Source organism: Epinephelus moara, chromosome 2, assembly GCF_006386435.1.
Source record: "Epinephelus moara isolate mb chromosome 2, YSFRI_EMoa_1.0, whole genome shotgun sequence".
NCBI lineage: Eukaryota > Metazoa > Chordata > Actinopteri > Perciformes > Serranidae > Epinephelus > Epinephelus moara.
In genome coordinates, this window is record NC_065507.1 from 36,182,292 (window position 1) to 36,197,143 (window position 14,852).

At 41.3% G+C, this 14,852-nt stretch overlaps 1 long non-coding RNA gene across 1 annotated transcript; it reads right to left on the reverse strand.

Annotated features, from left to right (window-relative positions):
• Positions 1 to 9,428: 9,428 nt before the first annotated feature.
• Positions 9,429 to 10,507, reverse strand: LOC126400461 (uncharacterized). The gene is made up of 3 exons (XR_007570976.1): positions 10,224 to 10,507; positions 9,882 to 9,999; positions 9,429 to 9,499 (listed from the first exon to the last, which is right to left on the reverse strand). It is a non-coding gene; the product is annotated as an uncharacterized LOC126400461 (long non-coding RNA).
• Between the last annotated feature and the right edge of the window lie 4,345 nt (positions 10,508 to 14,852).

The following is a 14,852-nucleotide window of genomic DNA, read 5'->3' on the forward strand; positions in this document are numbered from 1 at the left end:
ACCAAATTCTCCCCAGATCTTGATGCATCATTATGAGACATTATCTGACTATTTAGCTGAACAACTTGGTCGTGAAGTTATCTGTCAGCGTATTGTCACTGCGAGCAACAGATACAGCTCATTTAAAGTGTGTGCCGAGTGCAATGAAGTTTCGGAGATGTATAACCCAGACCTTTGGCCTGAAGGCTCCGTTGTAAGGAGATATTACGAACCACGCAAAGCGGGAGAGATGGGGGCTAGCAGAGCTGGGTCTATTCGTGGTGCAAGTGTACCAAGTGGGGCTACGGCTGCTCTGCACAGCTAAACTTTATGCGGGTGGGATCATATAATTGTCGCGGGCTGCGCCTGGGCAACAGCGCAGGAGACAGGAGTCGACGTGTAGTGGTGGACAACTTGCTGCAAAGTTGTGACATTTTATGTCTGCAAGAAACATTTTTATCAAAGCAAGATTTGGGAAAATTGAACTCTTTTAATGACAATTTCCACAGGGCTGGTGAGTCCACTATGGACCTATCCATGGGAATACTGAGAGGGAGGATACCAGGGGGCGTGGCTATCCTCTGGCACAATAAGTTGGATGCTGTGATAAATGTGATCAGGCTTGAAGTTGACTGGTGTATTGCTGTTCAGATAAAAATGAACAATAAGGACTTTAGCATCCTCAATGTCTATACACTATATGAATCGCAACACAATGAAGATGAATACCTGAATAGACTAGCTTTCATAAATTCTTTTATTTCTGATAGTCACTCCACTAGTGTCTATATAGTGGGTGATATGAATGCTGACCTTTCAGACAAAAGTTTCTTGTTTGCTAACCATATGCTACAATTCTGTGATGATAACAATCTTATATTATCCAGCCAAATGCTCTTACCTGTAGATAACTATTCTTATATAAGTGAGGCTTGGCACACAACCTCATGGCTTGACCACTGCATTAGCACTGCTGATGCCTATGATATTATTAGATCAATGGAGATTGTGTATGATATGTCCATGTCTGATCATATTCCCTTTGTTACATCACTAGACTGTGATAGTCTTCCTGAGCTGTCTCAGGAGGTTAAACATGTCTGTAAGACTAAACTGGATTGGTCTAAGCTCACAGATGAGGAAAATTTACTACACTATGGGAGAACCAAGGTCCTTTTGAGTGATGTTTACCTACCCAAAGAAGCAATTTTGTGTTTTGATATGAATTGTAATGAAAGCTCTCACTGTGAGGACCTTTGTGCCATGTATGATTGTATTGTAGGAGCCGTGCATGAGGCCAGTAGGCTGTGCACTACATACTATGGAAGAAGACACAGTATCAAGCCAGGGTGGAATAAATACGTGGCTGATCAACATGCTGAAGCTAAGAATGCTTTTAGGGCCTGGGTCAGGGCAGGCAGGCCCAGAGAGGGGCCGGTTTTTGATATTAAACAGCTTACCAATGCTAGATATAAATATGCAGTTCGTTATGTCAATAAACATGGCATCATCACAGCCAATGAGGTTTATTATGCAGCTAGCTGACAACAAAGCAAGCGGCTCAGACCAAATCACTGCAGAGCACCTGAAATTGGCAAGCCCGAAGGTTGCAGCTCTTCTTGCTATCTGTTTTACTGGCTTTATGACTCATGGTCTCTTGCCGGACTCCATGTTGTCTGTTTTACTGGCTTTATGACTCATGGTCTCTTGCCGGACTCCATGTTGTCTGTAACTCTGGTGCATGTTATTAAGGACAAATCGGGAAAAGTGGGGAGCGTGGATAATTACAGACCTATTGCGCTAGCCAGTGTGGTATCCAAAGTCCTGGAAATAATATTATTAGATAAATTATGTGCATTTCTAGGTACCTCAGACAATCAGTTTGGTTTTAAGGCCAAGCATGGTACTGATGTATGTATCTATGCATTAAAGGAAATAGTAGAAAATTATAGAAGACAGAATTCCTCTGTTTTAATTGGTTTTATTGATGCCTCTAAGGCTTTTGACCGAGTCAACCATCATAAGCTCTTTTTAAAGTTGAGTCAAAGGGGTGCGCCTGACAGTGTAACTAGGATTCTGGCTTATTGGTATGCTAACCAGAGCATGCAGATAAAATGGGGGAATGTATTCTCTGCTCCATTTGGTGTGGGTAATGGAGTTCGCCAGGGAGGACTTCTCTCACCAGCCCTTTTTAACATGTATATGGATGATCTATCAGACCAGCTAAGAAACTGTAAAACAGGTTGTATGATTGGTGATACATTAATTAACCATCTCATGTATGCTGACGACCTGGCTATTGTTTCTCCCAGCAGTGCTGGATTTCAACAACTGTTGAATATATGTACTAATTATGGTGTTAATTTTGATGTCAAGTACAATGATGGTAAGAGTGCTGTTATGATCTGCAGGGTAAAAGGGGATAAGGACCTTGTTTTTCCCTCTTTTTGGTTGGCAGGGCAGCTTTTGTCTGTCTGCAGTAAAACTAAGTACCTTGGACACATTATTAATGATGAAATGTCAGATGATGATGACCTACTGTATATAGGCAACGCCGTATGTTATATGCACAAGCTAACATGCTGGTTAGGAAATTTTCTTGGTGTTCAGATTATGTTAAGATTAATCTTTTTAGAGCTTATTGTACTCCTCTTTATACTGCCCCCCTGTGGATTAAATTTAAAAAAGCAAACATCCAGAAGCTCCAGGTTGCTTATAATGATGGTATGCGCATATTGCTTAGAAAACCCAGGTGGTGCAGTGCAAGTGATTTGTTTTGTAACGCAAGAGTCAATACGTTTCATGCTTTGTTGAGAAATCTAATGTACAGATTTATCTGTCGACTGAATGGGTCCCACAACTCCATTATTATGCTGTTGTCAAATCCCCGTCTAAGTTCTTTGCGGTACCAGTCACCTATGTGGAAATATTGGTATGAGTGCCTTTTTTAAATCTATCTGTGTGTATGTCTTTTTAAATGGACCTTGAGTCTATGAAATAAAAGTTGATTGATTGATTGATTTACTTCAGTTCTAACAGTAAATGTACAGTTTCTGTTTGTGTCATGCATATAGTCTTTTTCAAAATATACTAACAACATACGTAAAATACTTAATTTAGGCAGGTGGTTAGGTTTAGAAAAATCATCATGGCTTGGCATTAAATAATTGTGGTTGTTACTAACGTCATGTAACATCACGTGATATACATCACTTATGATGTATATCATAAGTGATGTTATGATATACATCATAGCATCACTTATGCAGCATGCTACACATACTAGTTCACCACAAATAACTCCACTGACTTTTGGTTTCACACACTGAAAGTGAAAGTCAGGAGTTTGTTTGAGCCACCCACCTCCCCTCCCACCTGCTCTATAAGGACTTTCTTGCTCTTAATACGAAGGTAGTTGCTGGTGGTGTTACAAACCAGACTGTTCTCACAAGTCTTTCATGTTTTCCTACAAAAAGCAATGCACCCAAATTTGTACGTATCCTATGTATTTTGAAAGGCTGCAATCACGTGACCAATGCCCTGTTGGTAGTAAACAAAGAAGCAGTCCTGAGCGCTTGTAAGGAGGCAGGTTGGGGTGGTGGATGAGTCACAAAAGAAATGGACATTCGCCTGTGACTGAAGTTGCTTGTTCAGATCTGTGTGAACTTTGAGTGAACTTTAAATCAGTCACTCGTAAGGTACGTCCTCACCATGTTACTTTTCTGAAACCTAATTGCAGTAACTTTTATTGCCTAAACCTAACCTTCATAACTTTACGTAAATAGTGTAACTGTACATTAAGCATGTAATGTAATTCATGGGGCGCAGAATTTGTTGGATATCATATGAACTGTTGTGCATGCATTTTTCAAGGGATATCATACACACCGTTCTATGAGAATACGTCGTACAAACTGCTGCCAGCTGGTGTGTTTTATACTGCTCTGAAGGGTGCCTTTGTGCATCAGCGTTCACTGAGAAAGGGGTGTATTTGACAAGTTCGATTGTTGCTCAATATGTCAACAACTGCAGCTGGCCGTTGTGTATCATAGAGCTGCAAAAGGTACCTCTGTGCATCGAGCTCTCACGCTGAGATCACTGACAAAGCTGTGGTATTTGACAAGTTGGGAGTGAGAAGGGGCTGCAGCATTAACAAACATTCCAACAGAAAATACACTTGGACCCATTAGACCAGGGCTGGATTGGCCGTAGGGCATACCGGGCAGTCCCCGGTGGGCCGCATATTTTGGACCGGCACAATCGTAATTTACTTAATGTCATTATGTAGATATTTTTAACGGGCGTGCCGGACTTTAAAGCACGGAAAATGGCTCATTGGTTATTTTTATACACTGACATTGGGTTGGCCCAATGAAATCTCTCAGCCCTTCCTCCTCAGCCCACCCCCTCCCCACTCATTGTCTGAGTTCTCCTGAGTTCGAGTAGCTGGTTGTTGGCCTTCTGCATAGTGGTGGAGTGCGTAGCCCACTAATATACACTGATGGATAAACCACCAAAGTGCAAGGGAGGTGCGGATAAGCTACGGGAGAAAAGGCAGCAAGAGTCTCCGGGCAGATACAGCCAAATGCGCAAAAATATCTGACATGTTTGCTGTAAGAACTGGTGCAGCAGGGCCGTCCGCACCGAGTGCAGTACATCCCGTCGCACCAAACCTAAATGTGGACCTGCAAGAGACTAGTTCAGGAGAAGAGGTGGCTGCTGGTGGAGATGATTCGGAGGGGGAGGAGGGACATAAAGATGTGGCTCAGGGACAGATTGAGGAGAACAGAGTAGCCACTGCTGGCCCGCTAAGGAGTAATATGAGCATAATGAACAAGAGACTCTTTCATGTAGGGAGGGAGATTGTTTGTGTGCGTCCGTGTAAGGGTGAAAATGCCAGGGCCATTTTATGTTTATTTTGTCAAGTTTGAAATGGCCTACATGAGTTGACTTTGTCATCAAGGAGGGGATTGTGTCACCTTGGCGAGGCACCTGCCAAGCTACATAACACTGTTAAAGACAAACAACAAAATCGGTTGTCTTTTGGTGAGTCATTGCTGTTTAACAAGCGACTCTTTAGGCACCCAATGCAGATGTTTTTAGTGACCTTTTGCTGAGCAGTTGTCTTTTAACTGAGGCGTAGCTGTGTTTCAAGCCGGGGTTATGCTCCAAAACCTGGCATTTAACAAAAAACACTTGTTTATGGTTAGGAAAAGATCTTCTTTTCCTAACCATAAACAAGTGTTTTTTGTGCCTAAACCGCAGCACTGAAACATGAAGTTTCAACATACAATTAATTACCTCCGCCAAGGAGGTTATGTTTTTGCCGACGTTGGTCTCTTTTCACTGGCGTTGGTCTGTTTGTTTGTTTGTTTGTTTGTCTGCAAAATAACTCAAATGAAATTTTCAGGAAAGGTGGATAATGGGACAAGGAACAGATGATAAAATTTATGGTCTGACAGCCTCAGCAGCAATTAAGACGGTGAAAATGGTGCCATCTCGTGGCTGGAAAGCACGTCTTGTTCTACTTGCTAAATATTGTTGTAATTCTAAAGTTGAAATTTTGTAATTCTAAAGTTGAAATTAATGTTCTGTGTTGGAAAAAATAAAGTGAAAAATACAAAAAAACATATTATATTCTGTGTTGGTACAAAATAAAAACGAAATAAATACACCACAGTGTCTCCATGGTGAAGGCATATATAACCTAATAATGATAGTGATGCAAATAACTTAATTGTGATGCAGGCTGCAAAATCTGATGCAGAGGGGGAGGGAATATCACTTACTTGGTGGAGGTCTGCACTCAGAGTGCTTTTCTAGTTACGTTACATATTTGCCACATAATTATAGCAGATGTGTAACATAACTGTATGATTCTGTGGTTTGCAGAAATGTACGATGCCAGTATTTTGGTTGGTAAAGCCATGCAACACTCAAAACACAATCTGCTTAAGTCCACATTGAGCAAGGCCTGTAAATACTGTATCAGTGATGTTACATTGTAAGCTATTATACAAATAAAGATCTGCTTTTTTTCCCTTGTCCATGTTCATTTCAGTTAGGATTTTAATTTTTGCCCTGTCACCTGCCTTGAACAGCTGTATGACGCTCATGTTTCCTCTCAGCAGGAACTGAAATTAAAGTTCACCTCTGACGTTAAAGCTTGTGGATGTGTGTGTATGCTTCAGGGCCAACAGGGATAAAAGGGCATGTTCAAAAGGACGTCCAGCAGCACAGAAAGAACACACACACACACACACACACACACACACATACAATTACATGTAATATGATTGAACATGGGGATGGTTTAAAATATTTTCTTGGATATTAATGAAGCTTGAACAAAAACGTGTCCTACAACAGCAGACATATTTTCTCTCTGCCAGCAGTGAACATCAGCAAATATTTCGTTGGTTTCCCTCTCGTGTTCAATGAATGGCTATGGGTCAGTGACACCACTGTCTGCTGTCGGGGAAAGGAGACAAAAGGTCATAAACTCCTCTCTCCATCTTTTCACTTTGATTCCAAATACAGGCATTTGAATTGCTGTCTGCAAAATAACAAATGTTTAATAGACCTACTAAAATCCAACCTTGGAGCATGACCAGCATTCAGCCAGACCAGATTGCCTTGGTGTAACAGAACTTTATATAGCAGGATAGCATTCTAAATAAGTTAATTTCACAAAGGTGAACGCTTTACTAAATAGAAAAAATACAGCTAAATTAAATCAAATAAAAGAAATGTGAATAAAACCTTGATGTGAAACAAATCACCATTAAAAGGGCAGAGAAACAACAGCTTAGAAACAATGAATTGAATTTTTATGTGCACCTTTTTGTTGTGTATCAGTATGTTTTTTTAGTCCTCCTCCATTTGTTCCCTACCTTACCACTCATCATGAAAAACCGTCACGTAACCTGAGGCAGCATGTTCAAATCCTCCACAGTCGCTGATGTATATAGAGAAATTTCACTTTGCAATGTTAAAAAAGCAGCCACTCTTTTTGAGTTAAGCTTCTCTTTCTTTCATTCCCTGCTTAGCTGTGTTGTGAAAAATGAATAAAGTAGGGATGCACTGACTGCTAAATTCTGGGCCAATAATGACATTGATGTTTAAAATAACAATTTGGCAGATAACAGCTGAGAACATGATTTTTTTTTTTTGGTGTGGTTTATTTTTATTTGTTGTCATGTATCCCCCCCTGTTGTCCCTGGGAAACAAAGAAATCTTCATTATAAAATAATTAAGTGGGTCATTCCACACCTACGCATGAGCAGAAGTTCACACTCACACAATTGACCCATGGCTAAGCCATGCCCCCCTCCACTCACTCGGACAAACTATCAACATTCAGTGACCAGGTGCTATGGCAGGTGTCACAGTACATGGCATTTTGCAGGAGGGAATTGATGATCTTTGGAGACATAATGATCAGATGTCATTGAGAAGTAACCAAAAGGGCCTAAACTACACGAGAAGGTCGATGAAAAGCTTAAATTACAAGCCAAAATTTACAGGTCCCAGTGTACGTTTGTGAACCGCATCTTGTTGCCATCGCCATCAAAGACAACAAGTTAAAATGCCACTGAAGTTAAGGTTTTGGCTCAGAATATGAGAAAAGGATAACGTCCTTTTTACCATCTTTACCAAGAGTGTCTCTCCGTTAGTTTGGTGCTGCAGTATTTACATTGAATCATTCAACATAATGTTTGCAAACCTTTGTTATCTCTGCGATTACAGTTAAGTTAATGAAGCTAAGCTCCAGATCTGGAGCTTAGCTTCATTAACTTCGAAGTTAACGTTAGCTTAACTAGAGCCCTTTAGACAACAGCTAACAATGATGCACGATCACCGAAGTACAAAACTAGAACAAAATAGGCTAATGAACTCCCAGCAAACAAGGTGACATGATGAACAACGCAGCTAGGAGCTAACGTTAGGCTAACTTTAGCTAACGTTAGCTAGAGATGTTAAAGATAACTTTATATTTCTTTCCAGCAAAGTGACAATATGTTGCCTCAAACATAATGCTGACTTACCTTAGAACAAATGTAGACATCCTTGTTAATCTTATTCACGTTGAGTTGATGTTGTGGTCTAACGTTACCACACAACTTTATCCAAAGGAGACACTTTTCTCGGTTGAGATGTGGTTTAAAGTGTAAAAAATACACCTGGTCGCCCAGCCTCTCAGGATACCTTGTGTCAGAGTTGCATGTACCCCATGCACACCGTTTGACCATTTTTAAACTTCAAATCTCCGAAAAAGCTCATAAAACTGAACAAAACTGACATTCTGTAATGCATTTCAATGAACGTCCAGGCAGAGAATGTCCGAGTGTATGGGAATGGCTATACGCACTGTGATTGGCTCATCGTGTTTGAGGGTGGGGCTTAGCCATAGGTCAATTATGAAACATCCTTTGAAATAAGATTTTTTCCACATGAAAAAAAATCTAACAACTGTATTTATTTTTCTTTCCACTGAACACATCATGAAAATGTTATAATTCAACTTTGCCCAATGTTCACTTTCACTGGACAGAGCTTGAATGCATCATAATATAACTTATAGCTGTAAGTTTCACCAGCTGCAACCAGCTAACATTAACTAGCTCTCCTCCTGCTGAGGTCAACACACATTTGTTGTTCACAATGTAGCATTATCAGGGGACCAAAAGGGTGAGTCCCCTGACCCACCTATGCAGAGTTTACTGTGTCCTATGATCCTGTGAAGGCGTACCCAGGCAGATAGCTGTTCATCCCAAACACATTTTCTACCATCCCTAGGACAACGAGACGCTGCTAGTCTGGAGATCAGCTTTTTAGTGTAGTATCTAAAGTTCTTCATGGTATGTAACGTCCTGGGTCAGATGACCAATTAGGAGCCCAGGGTCAAGAAGGTATATGGCCAGGGTCAAGAGGGTATTTATGGCCCAGGTCAAGGATTGGTGAAGTCGAACTAGAGTGTCTCTCTGTCATCTGTTTCACTTTGTCTCACATTTCACAAAAACAACCAACCTAAAGACGAATTCAGCGAGCGATTTGTGTATGCCGCCATCTTGTGGCGGCGCCATTGCTGCAGTGACATATGTCAGTCATCAATTCATTACCCAGATAGCACACATACATCTGGCCGACATCGGCCCGATGTATCAAGTTTAGATCGTTAAGACGTAGCAGGGAGAGCGTTTGCTCATNGCCTTTAATCGAAAATGAGGATTGGTGAAGTCGAACTAGAAAAAAAAAAAGCTGCGCTCAGTAGGCGCTCCTTCATTAATATTAATATGCTTCGTTAATTACGACCTTTATTCATTTAGGTCGGACCTTTCAAACTACAACTATTTCACCAATCAATGTGAGAAATTAATGCTAACATTCAAAAATAGCTGACTGTTACCCTATTTCGTGTGCATGTGTGCACAATGAAGAGACAAAAGTCAATTTGAGAAACTTTATTTTCAAATTTCCACAAACAATATCTGACGGCCAGTCCGCTTCTCCTGGCAGCCTGCAAGACACAGAAAAGATGATGAGCACATAACTTCAAGAAACAAATCCCAACTTCACCACTGTATTTTTTTTAGTATTTCAGCTGTCTTTTAGCCAGATTGAAGGCTTTGGGTCCGTCACTCTGTGTGGAAACTGTTAAATAACGGGATCCGGCGTTAACTCTGTTAACTGTTAACAGCAGCTCAACAATCAGTCCTTCATCTCGGTAAAACAGTGGCTTCAAAACTGCGCTATTACCTGTAGCCACCGGGTCAGTTTGCTTTGCAGAGGAGGAGACCTCAACTGATAAATTGCCCATAAAATCACATTAGAAACATACCGAAGGCATCTTTAAACTTCACTATTTGACCTCTGTGCTCCTCTCTGCGCTTGTCACCCACACTTGAGCATCCGTCCAGGGCCCTGGAAGTCAGGTGGGACCACGGCTGGCAGCTCCGGGCACTTCCACTTTAACCCAAAACGAGTGTTCACGATAACCAGATGAGCAGATAACGTCAACTAGGGAAAATAAAATGAAAACACCACAGTTGTAGCCTGTTAGCATAACATGAGCTAAACCGCTAAACTAGCTAACAGCTAACGAAAGATAACGTTAGTTGGTGGGGAGCTGTGCTAAGCTATATACACCCAGTCGTGCTTCGCCACTCACCAGGAACCTCTTTTAACGGTCACAGAAGAAACAACAAAGCTATTTTCTGCCAATTTATTCCAGTAGAGCTTACCTGAAACCAACTGCGATGAGATGCTGTGTCCTGCGAGCTCAGTTCCAAACAAACACCGCGGAGATGAAATTCCGCCTCTGTGGCGACTTCCGTATGTGGGCAGACATTCTACGGCACTGGGCCGACCCAAAGCCGACGTAACAGAGACGTTTGATGAGCTGGGACAAAAGAGTATTAAATTTAAAGATATCCGCCCATGCGGCCGACGCTTGTCAGACGTTATAAATTCAGGGCCGATGTGTCGTCCTCAGGCCGACGTCGGACAGATGTATGTGTGCTATCTGGGTATGCTGTCATTGTGAACTGACTCTTTACAATGACAGCATCATGAATAGCTGGATTGATGATGTTAGACAGTGGCCTCCGGTAACTGATGAAGGTATCTTAAATGAGTACCGATATTAATATAGAAATTAATCATTTGTTTGAGCGATAAGCAGGAAAGATTAGAGTAATAGGGAGATAATAGACTGTATCATTAAACACTGTGTAATATAACGTTACGTGTGCTGACGTTAGCAAGCTAGCAGCGTTACATTTAATCATTATGGACAGGCTACGTGACCATCACGTCATATTGAAGGCGATCCATCACGTCATATTGAAGGCGATCGACTTCAATATGACGTGATGGTTGTCTAAAAGGCGGTGTAAAATTTGCCCGACCCATCCGGAGCTCAGGTAATTTTGACCCTCAATCAGAGACCTAATTGCCGTTTTTCTGGTCATCAGAGGCCAGGCGATCAATAAAATATTAAAACAAAACACAAGCACGTGTTGTTGTTGTTTTTAGTCACGTAGCCTGTCCATAATGATTAAATGTCACGCTGCTAGCTTGCTAACGTCAGCACACGTAACGTATGCTAACATTATATTACACAGTGTTTAATGATACAGTCTATTATCTCCCTATTACTCTAATCTTTCCTGCTTATCGCTCAAACAAATGATTAATTTCTATATTAATGTCGGTACTCATTTAAGATACCTTCATCAGTTACCGGAGGCCACTGTCTAACATCATCAATCCAGCTATTCATGATGCTGTCATTGTAGAGAGTCAGTTCACAATGACAGCATAATGAATTAACGACTGACACATGTCACCGCAGCAATGGCGCCGCCACAAGATGGCGGCATACACAAATTGCTCGCGGAATTCGTCTATATAAGCAGGGTAGTTGGGGCTGGTATTCAGAGCAGTTCATATTGGCTTCGAACCCTCTCTCAGGCAATCCTAGGTGCCTGATTTGCTGCTGTACTTCTTGTAATAAACCTTTTCTGTATACAAGCAAGACGGTGTCAGCGGAGTCTCCTTCATCACCTTCACATCATCGCTATTTCATAAACAACATTAGCCTACACAACACTGATGTGACACAACAGAAAAACATTGGCCACTGCCACTGGTGAATGTCATCTTATTTGCCAATAGGCCAATGAAAGTCAACAAGACGAATATGCTGATATGCATGTTAAGACAGTAAATTGGTGCATCCCTGAAATAAACAAATCTTTTCCGCTGATATGTAGAAAAAATGCGAGATAACAGCACATCATCAAACACCTCAGGAGCCTGGTTGACTGTCCCGAATTCACAGTTTGATTGACAGGTAATAACTTGGAAATCCAGTGCAGAAACTCTACAGCAATGAGTGCCAAGTAGGAAACCTGGAGAAGCATTAAAACCTCGAGTTTCTGCTCAAATGACAATTTGGCAAAAAGTGTTCATTTGCTCCGGAGACATGTTGAATGATGACTCTCCGGAAGTGATTTTCTTCTTCCCAAATTGGATATATATCACTGGAGTGGAGGCTAAGTGGGTATAATGGTAATTTGTGTTTAGTGTGTGTGTATGTGTGTGTGTGTCTGAGGACGTGAAACAAAGAGCTGTCTTATCACCATGAAACACTCCTCTACCTTAGTCGACTCACTTTCTTCTCTCTCTCTCTCTCATGCTCCCTCTCTCACACACACACACACACACACACACACACACACACACACACACACACACCCCGTGATATTTGGACATCTTCACACTCCATCATGCTTGTCCTGTTTAGACAAATATTTTGAATGTATACAGTGCACGCATACACTGATACACTACTTGTGAATTTAAACACATACACATGCACACACACGCTAAACCCTTAAAGACTATTGTGGGAAGGAGTGTTAAAATGTGTGTCAGTGTGCTGATTGGTTAATGATGTTCTTCCCATTAAATACAAAATTAAACAAGGACAATAAACTTCAGACTGCAGTATGAGATTGCAACCCTAGCAAGCATTTGTGTGTGGTGTCCCCTTTCCTATGTTTCCGTCAGTACCTCTGGGTATGTGTGGCTTCCTGGTGATACAGCTTTGTAAAGAGTTGTAGTCTCTTTGAGTGTAAAAATGCAGCCCTGTGTTTTAGCACCCAGGACAGGAACAGGCTCATTGTTGCTTCCGCTCTCTTTTCTCTCCTGTAGTATGATCACTTCAGCACCATCAACAGCACTCTACTTTATGTTTTAACCCATCTGTTACAGGGAAGTTTACACAGTATAGAGAATAGACAACAGCATCATGGTGCATTGCATTCTGGGTAGTAGCAGTCATACTATAGGACATGCTTCTCCAATGGAGACGAAAACAAGAATGGGCCACTGAAAGAGCAAGTGCAACGTTCCCTACTGAGAGCAGATGAACAAGAAAGCAAAGGAGCGCTACTGTGCAAAATAAAAGGATATAAACAGCCTCAATCTGTACATACACAAGGAGTGGTTGGATGATCTCAATGAGTTACCAAATGTAACATTTTTGGATGTGTTGTCCTACCTTGCTTGTGGTGTGAGCACTTACATGTTCAAGCAGTTCCCAAATTATAAATCTCTTGAGGTCCACCTTCGCTTTACAAATGGATGGGTGCAGGAGTCAACAACCAGAAAATCTTTTGCACAAAAGTAGGTAACCTAATTGCCTTTCACAACACACACATCTCTCTTATCCCTTCTCCACCAAATTAGTTCTGCTTCTTGAACTGGTTGTGCTCAGGATTCTTGGAACCTTGGAGCTATGTAGTGAACCAGCCTGTGTTTCCACCAGTTTAGAGAACCATTGTCAACAAGGATGACAAGGACTCGTTAATGGAGGATGTTGCGCAATGCAAAACGAAAGTAAACAGTAGCAAAACCACAAATTATGTTAACTCTAAATGTAGAGGCTTTTTTGAATATTTTTTTTTATCATTAATTTTACACATATGCTATTAATGTCTTAGGTTTTGCACTCTCAATGCCTGAGTGAACCTCCCCTCAAGCCATGGGTGATGCTCAGCTCCAGTGGTCAAGTGGAGTGCTCACAGTGTCTACAGCGAGCTGGAAAGCTGAAAAACTGCACCGCATTAGCGATCCAACGCAGTGAACATTTGCCATCCCTTCACATTGTCAAGCTGGATAAGATATAAACTCAAGAGCATCTTCTAGTAATTCTGTAGCTTTGGTGTTATAAAATCCCACAGTGCTTTCCGTTGCTTACTTTCACTCACATTGCAATCCTATTCTCGATATAGGGTACTGTTGAACAATGACAGCAGTCTGAGCTTTGTAAGATGTGTTTCATCAGCCCTGTTATTACACATCCATGTAGTTCACTTTACTTAGAGTGGAAATAGGAATGGTTTTGGCTTTAACTTCACTTGTGAAGTAAATGATGCACAATGTAATGGCTAAAATATAGCCTACTTTCCCACTACACACCACAAATTGGTCCTTTCTCCTCAAAACTGTTACTTTGCATGTGAACCTCTGTGTGAATGTCAGGGTAATCTCCAGTAAGTGCAGCCAAGGCTAGATAGCCTGCAAGGGAATTTTTTTAGCTGGGGGGTGGGGGGGTCCTCTATCACTTGTGACTGGTATTTTCCCAAAAATCTGTCTGAAAGATGGAGAGTCAATTGTAGATCCAGCCACAAGCTTCATTAGTTTTTGTCATTTGTAGCCAGCAGCTGTTCATGATTAAAATCCATTTTGGTTGTTTAGCCAGTGTAGGTGTTTCAGGAGATCTGAGGTCATGTTGCTCACAGTGGAAAGAGTCTTAGTACCACTACTTGTAACAATGATGTTATTGTCACTTTTTTCTCCCAACAAAATTGCTGAATTCAGGTGTTTCCATCTTCCAAACTGGCTTGCTGCTTTGTGATGATCATGCATGGTTATTATGCAAATGTATCCGTAGATGTGATTGACTGTTGGATTTCAAGTTAGTTAGGGGTTGGAAAGAAAAGCTATTCTAACGAGTTACCATTATACTATATGGTAGACTCTAGTGTTTGACAGCATCTCTGTTTGTGTGTGTGTGTGTGTGTGTGTATGTGTATGTGTTTGCGTGTCAGATAATAATGATATGGTCGATACTGAAGCCTGGCAGAAATGTCCCCAGCTGAGGAAAATCACATGTTACAGACAAAAACCAAAAACAGACACAATCCTTAAAAGCACAGTGAGGCAAAAGTAATGACAAAACTGTGAAGTATAGTTTTCTGCACTGACAGATTTATAAATACACAGGCTTGAGCTGCACCAACACAGACACATGGACACACACACACACACACACACACACACACACACACACCACACACACA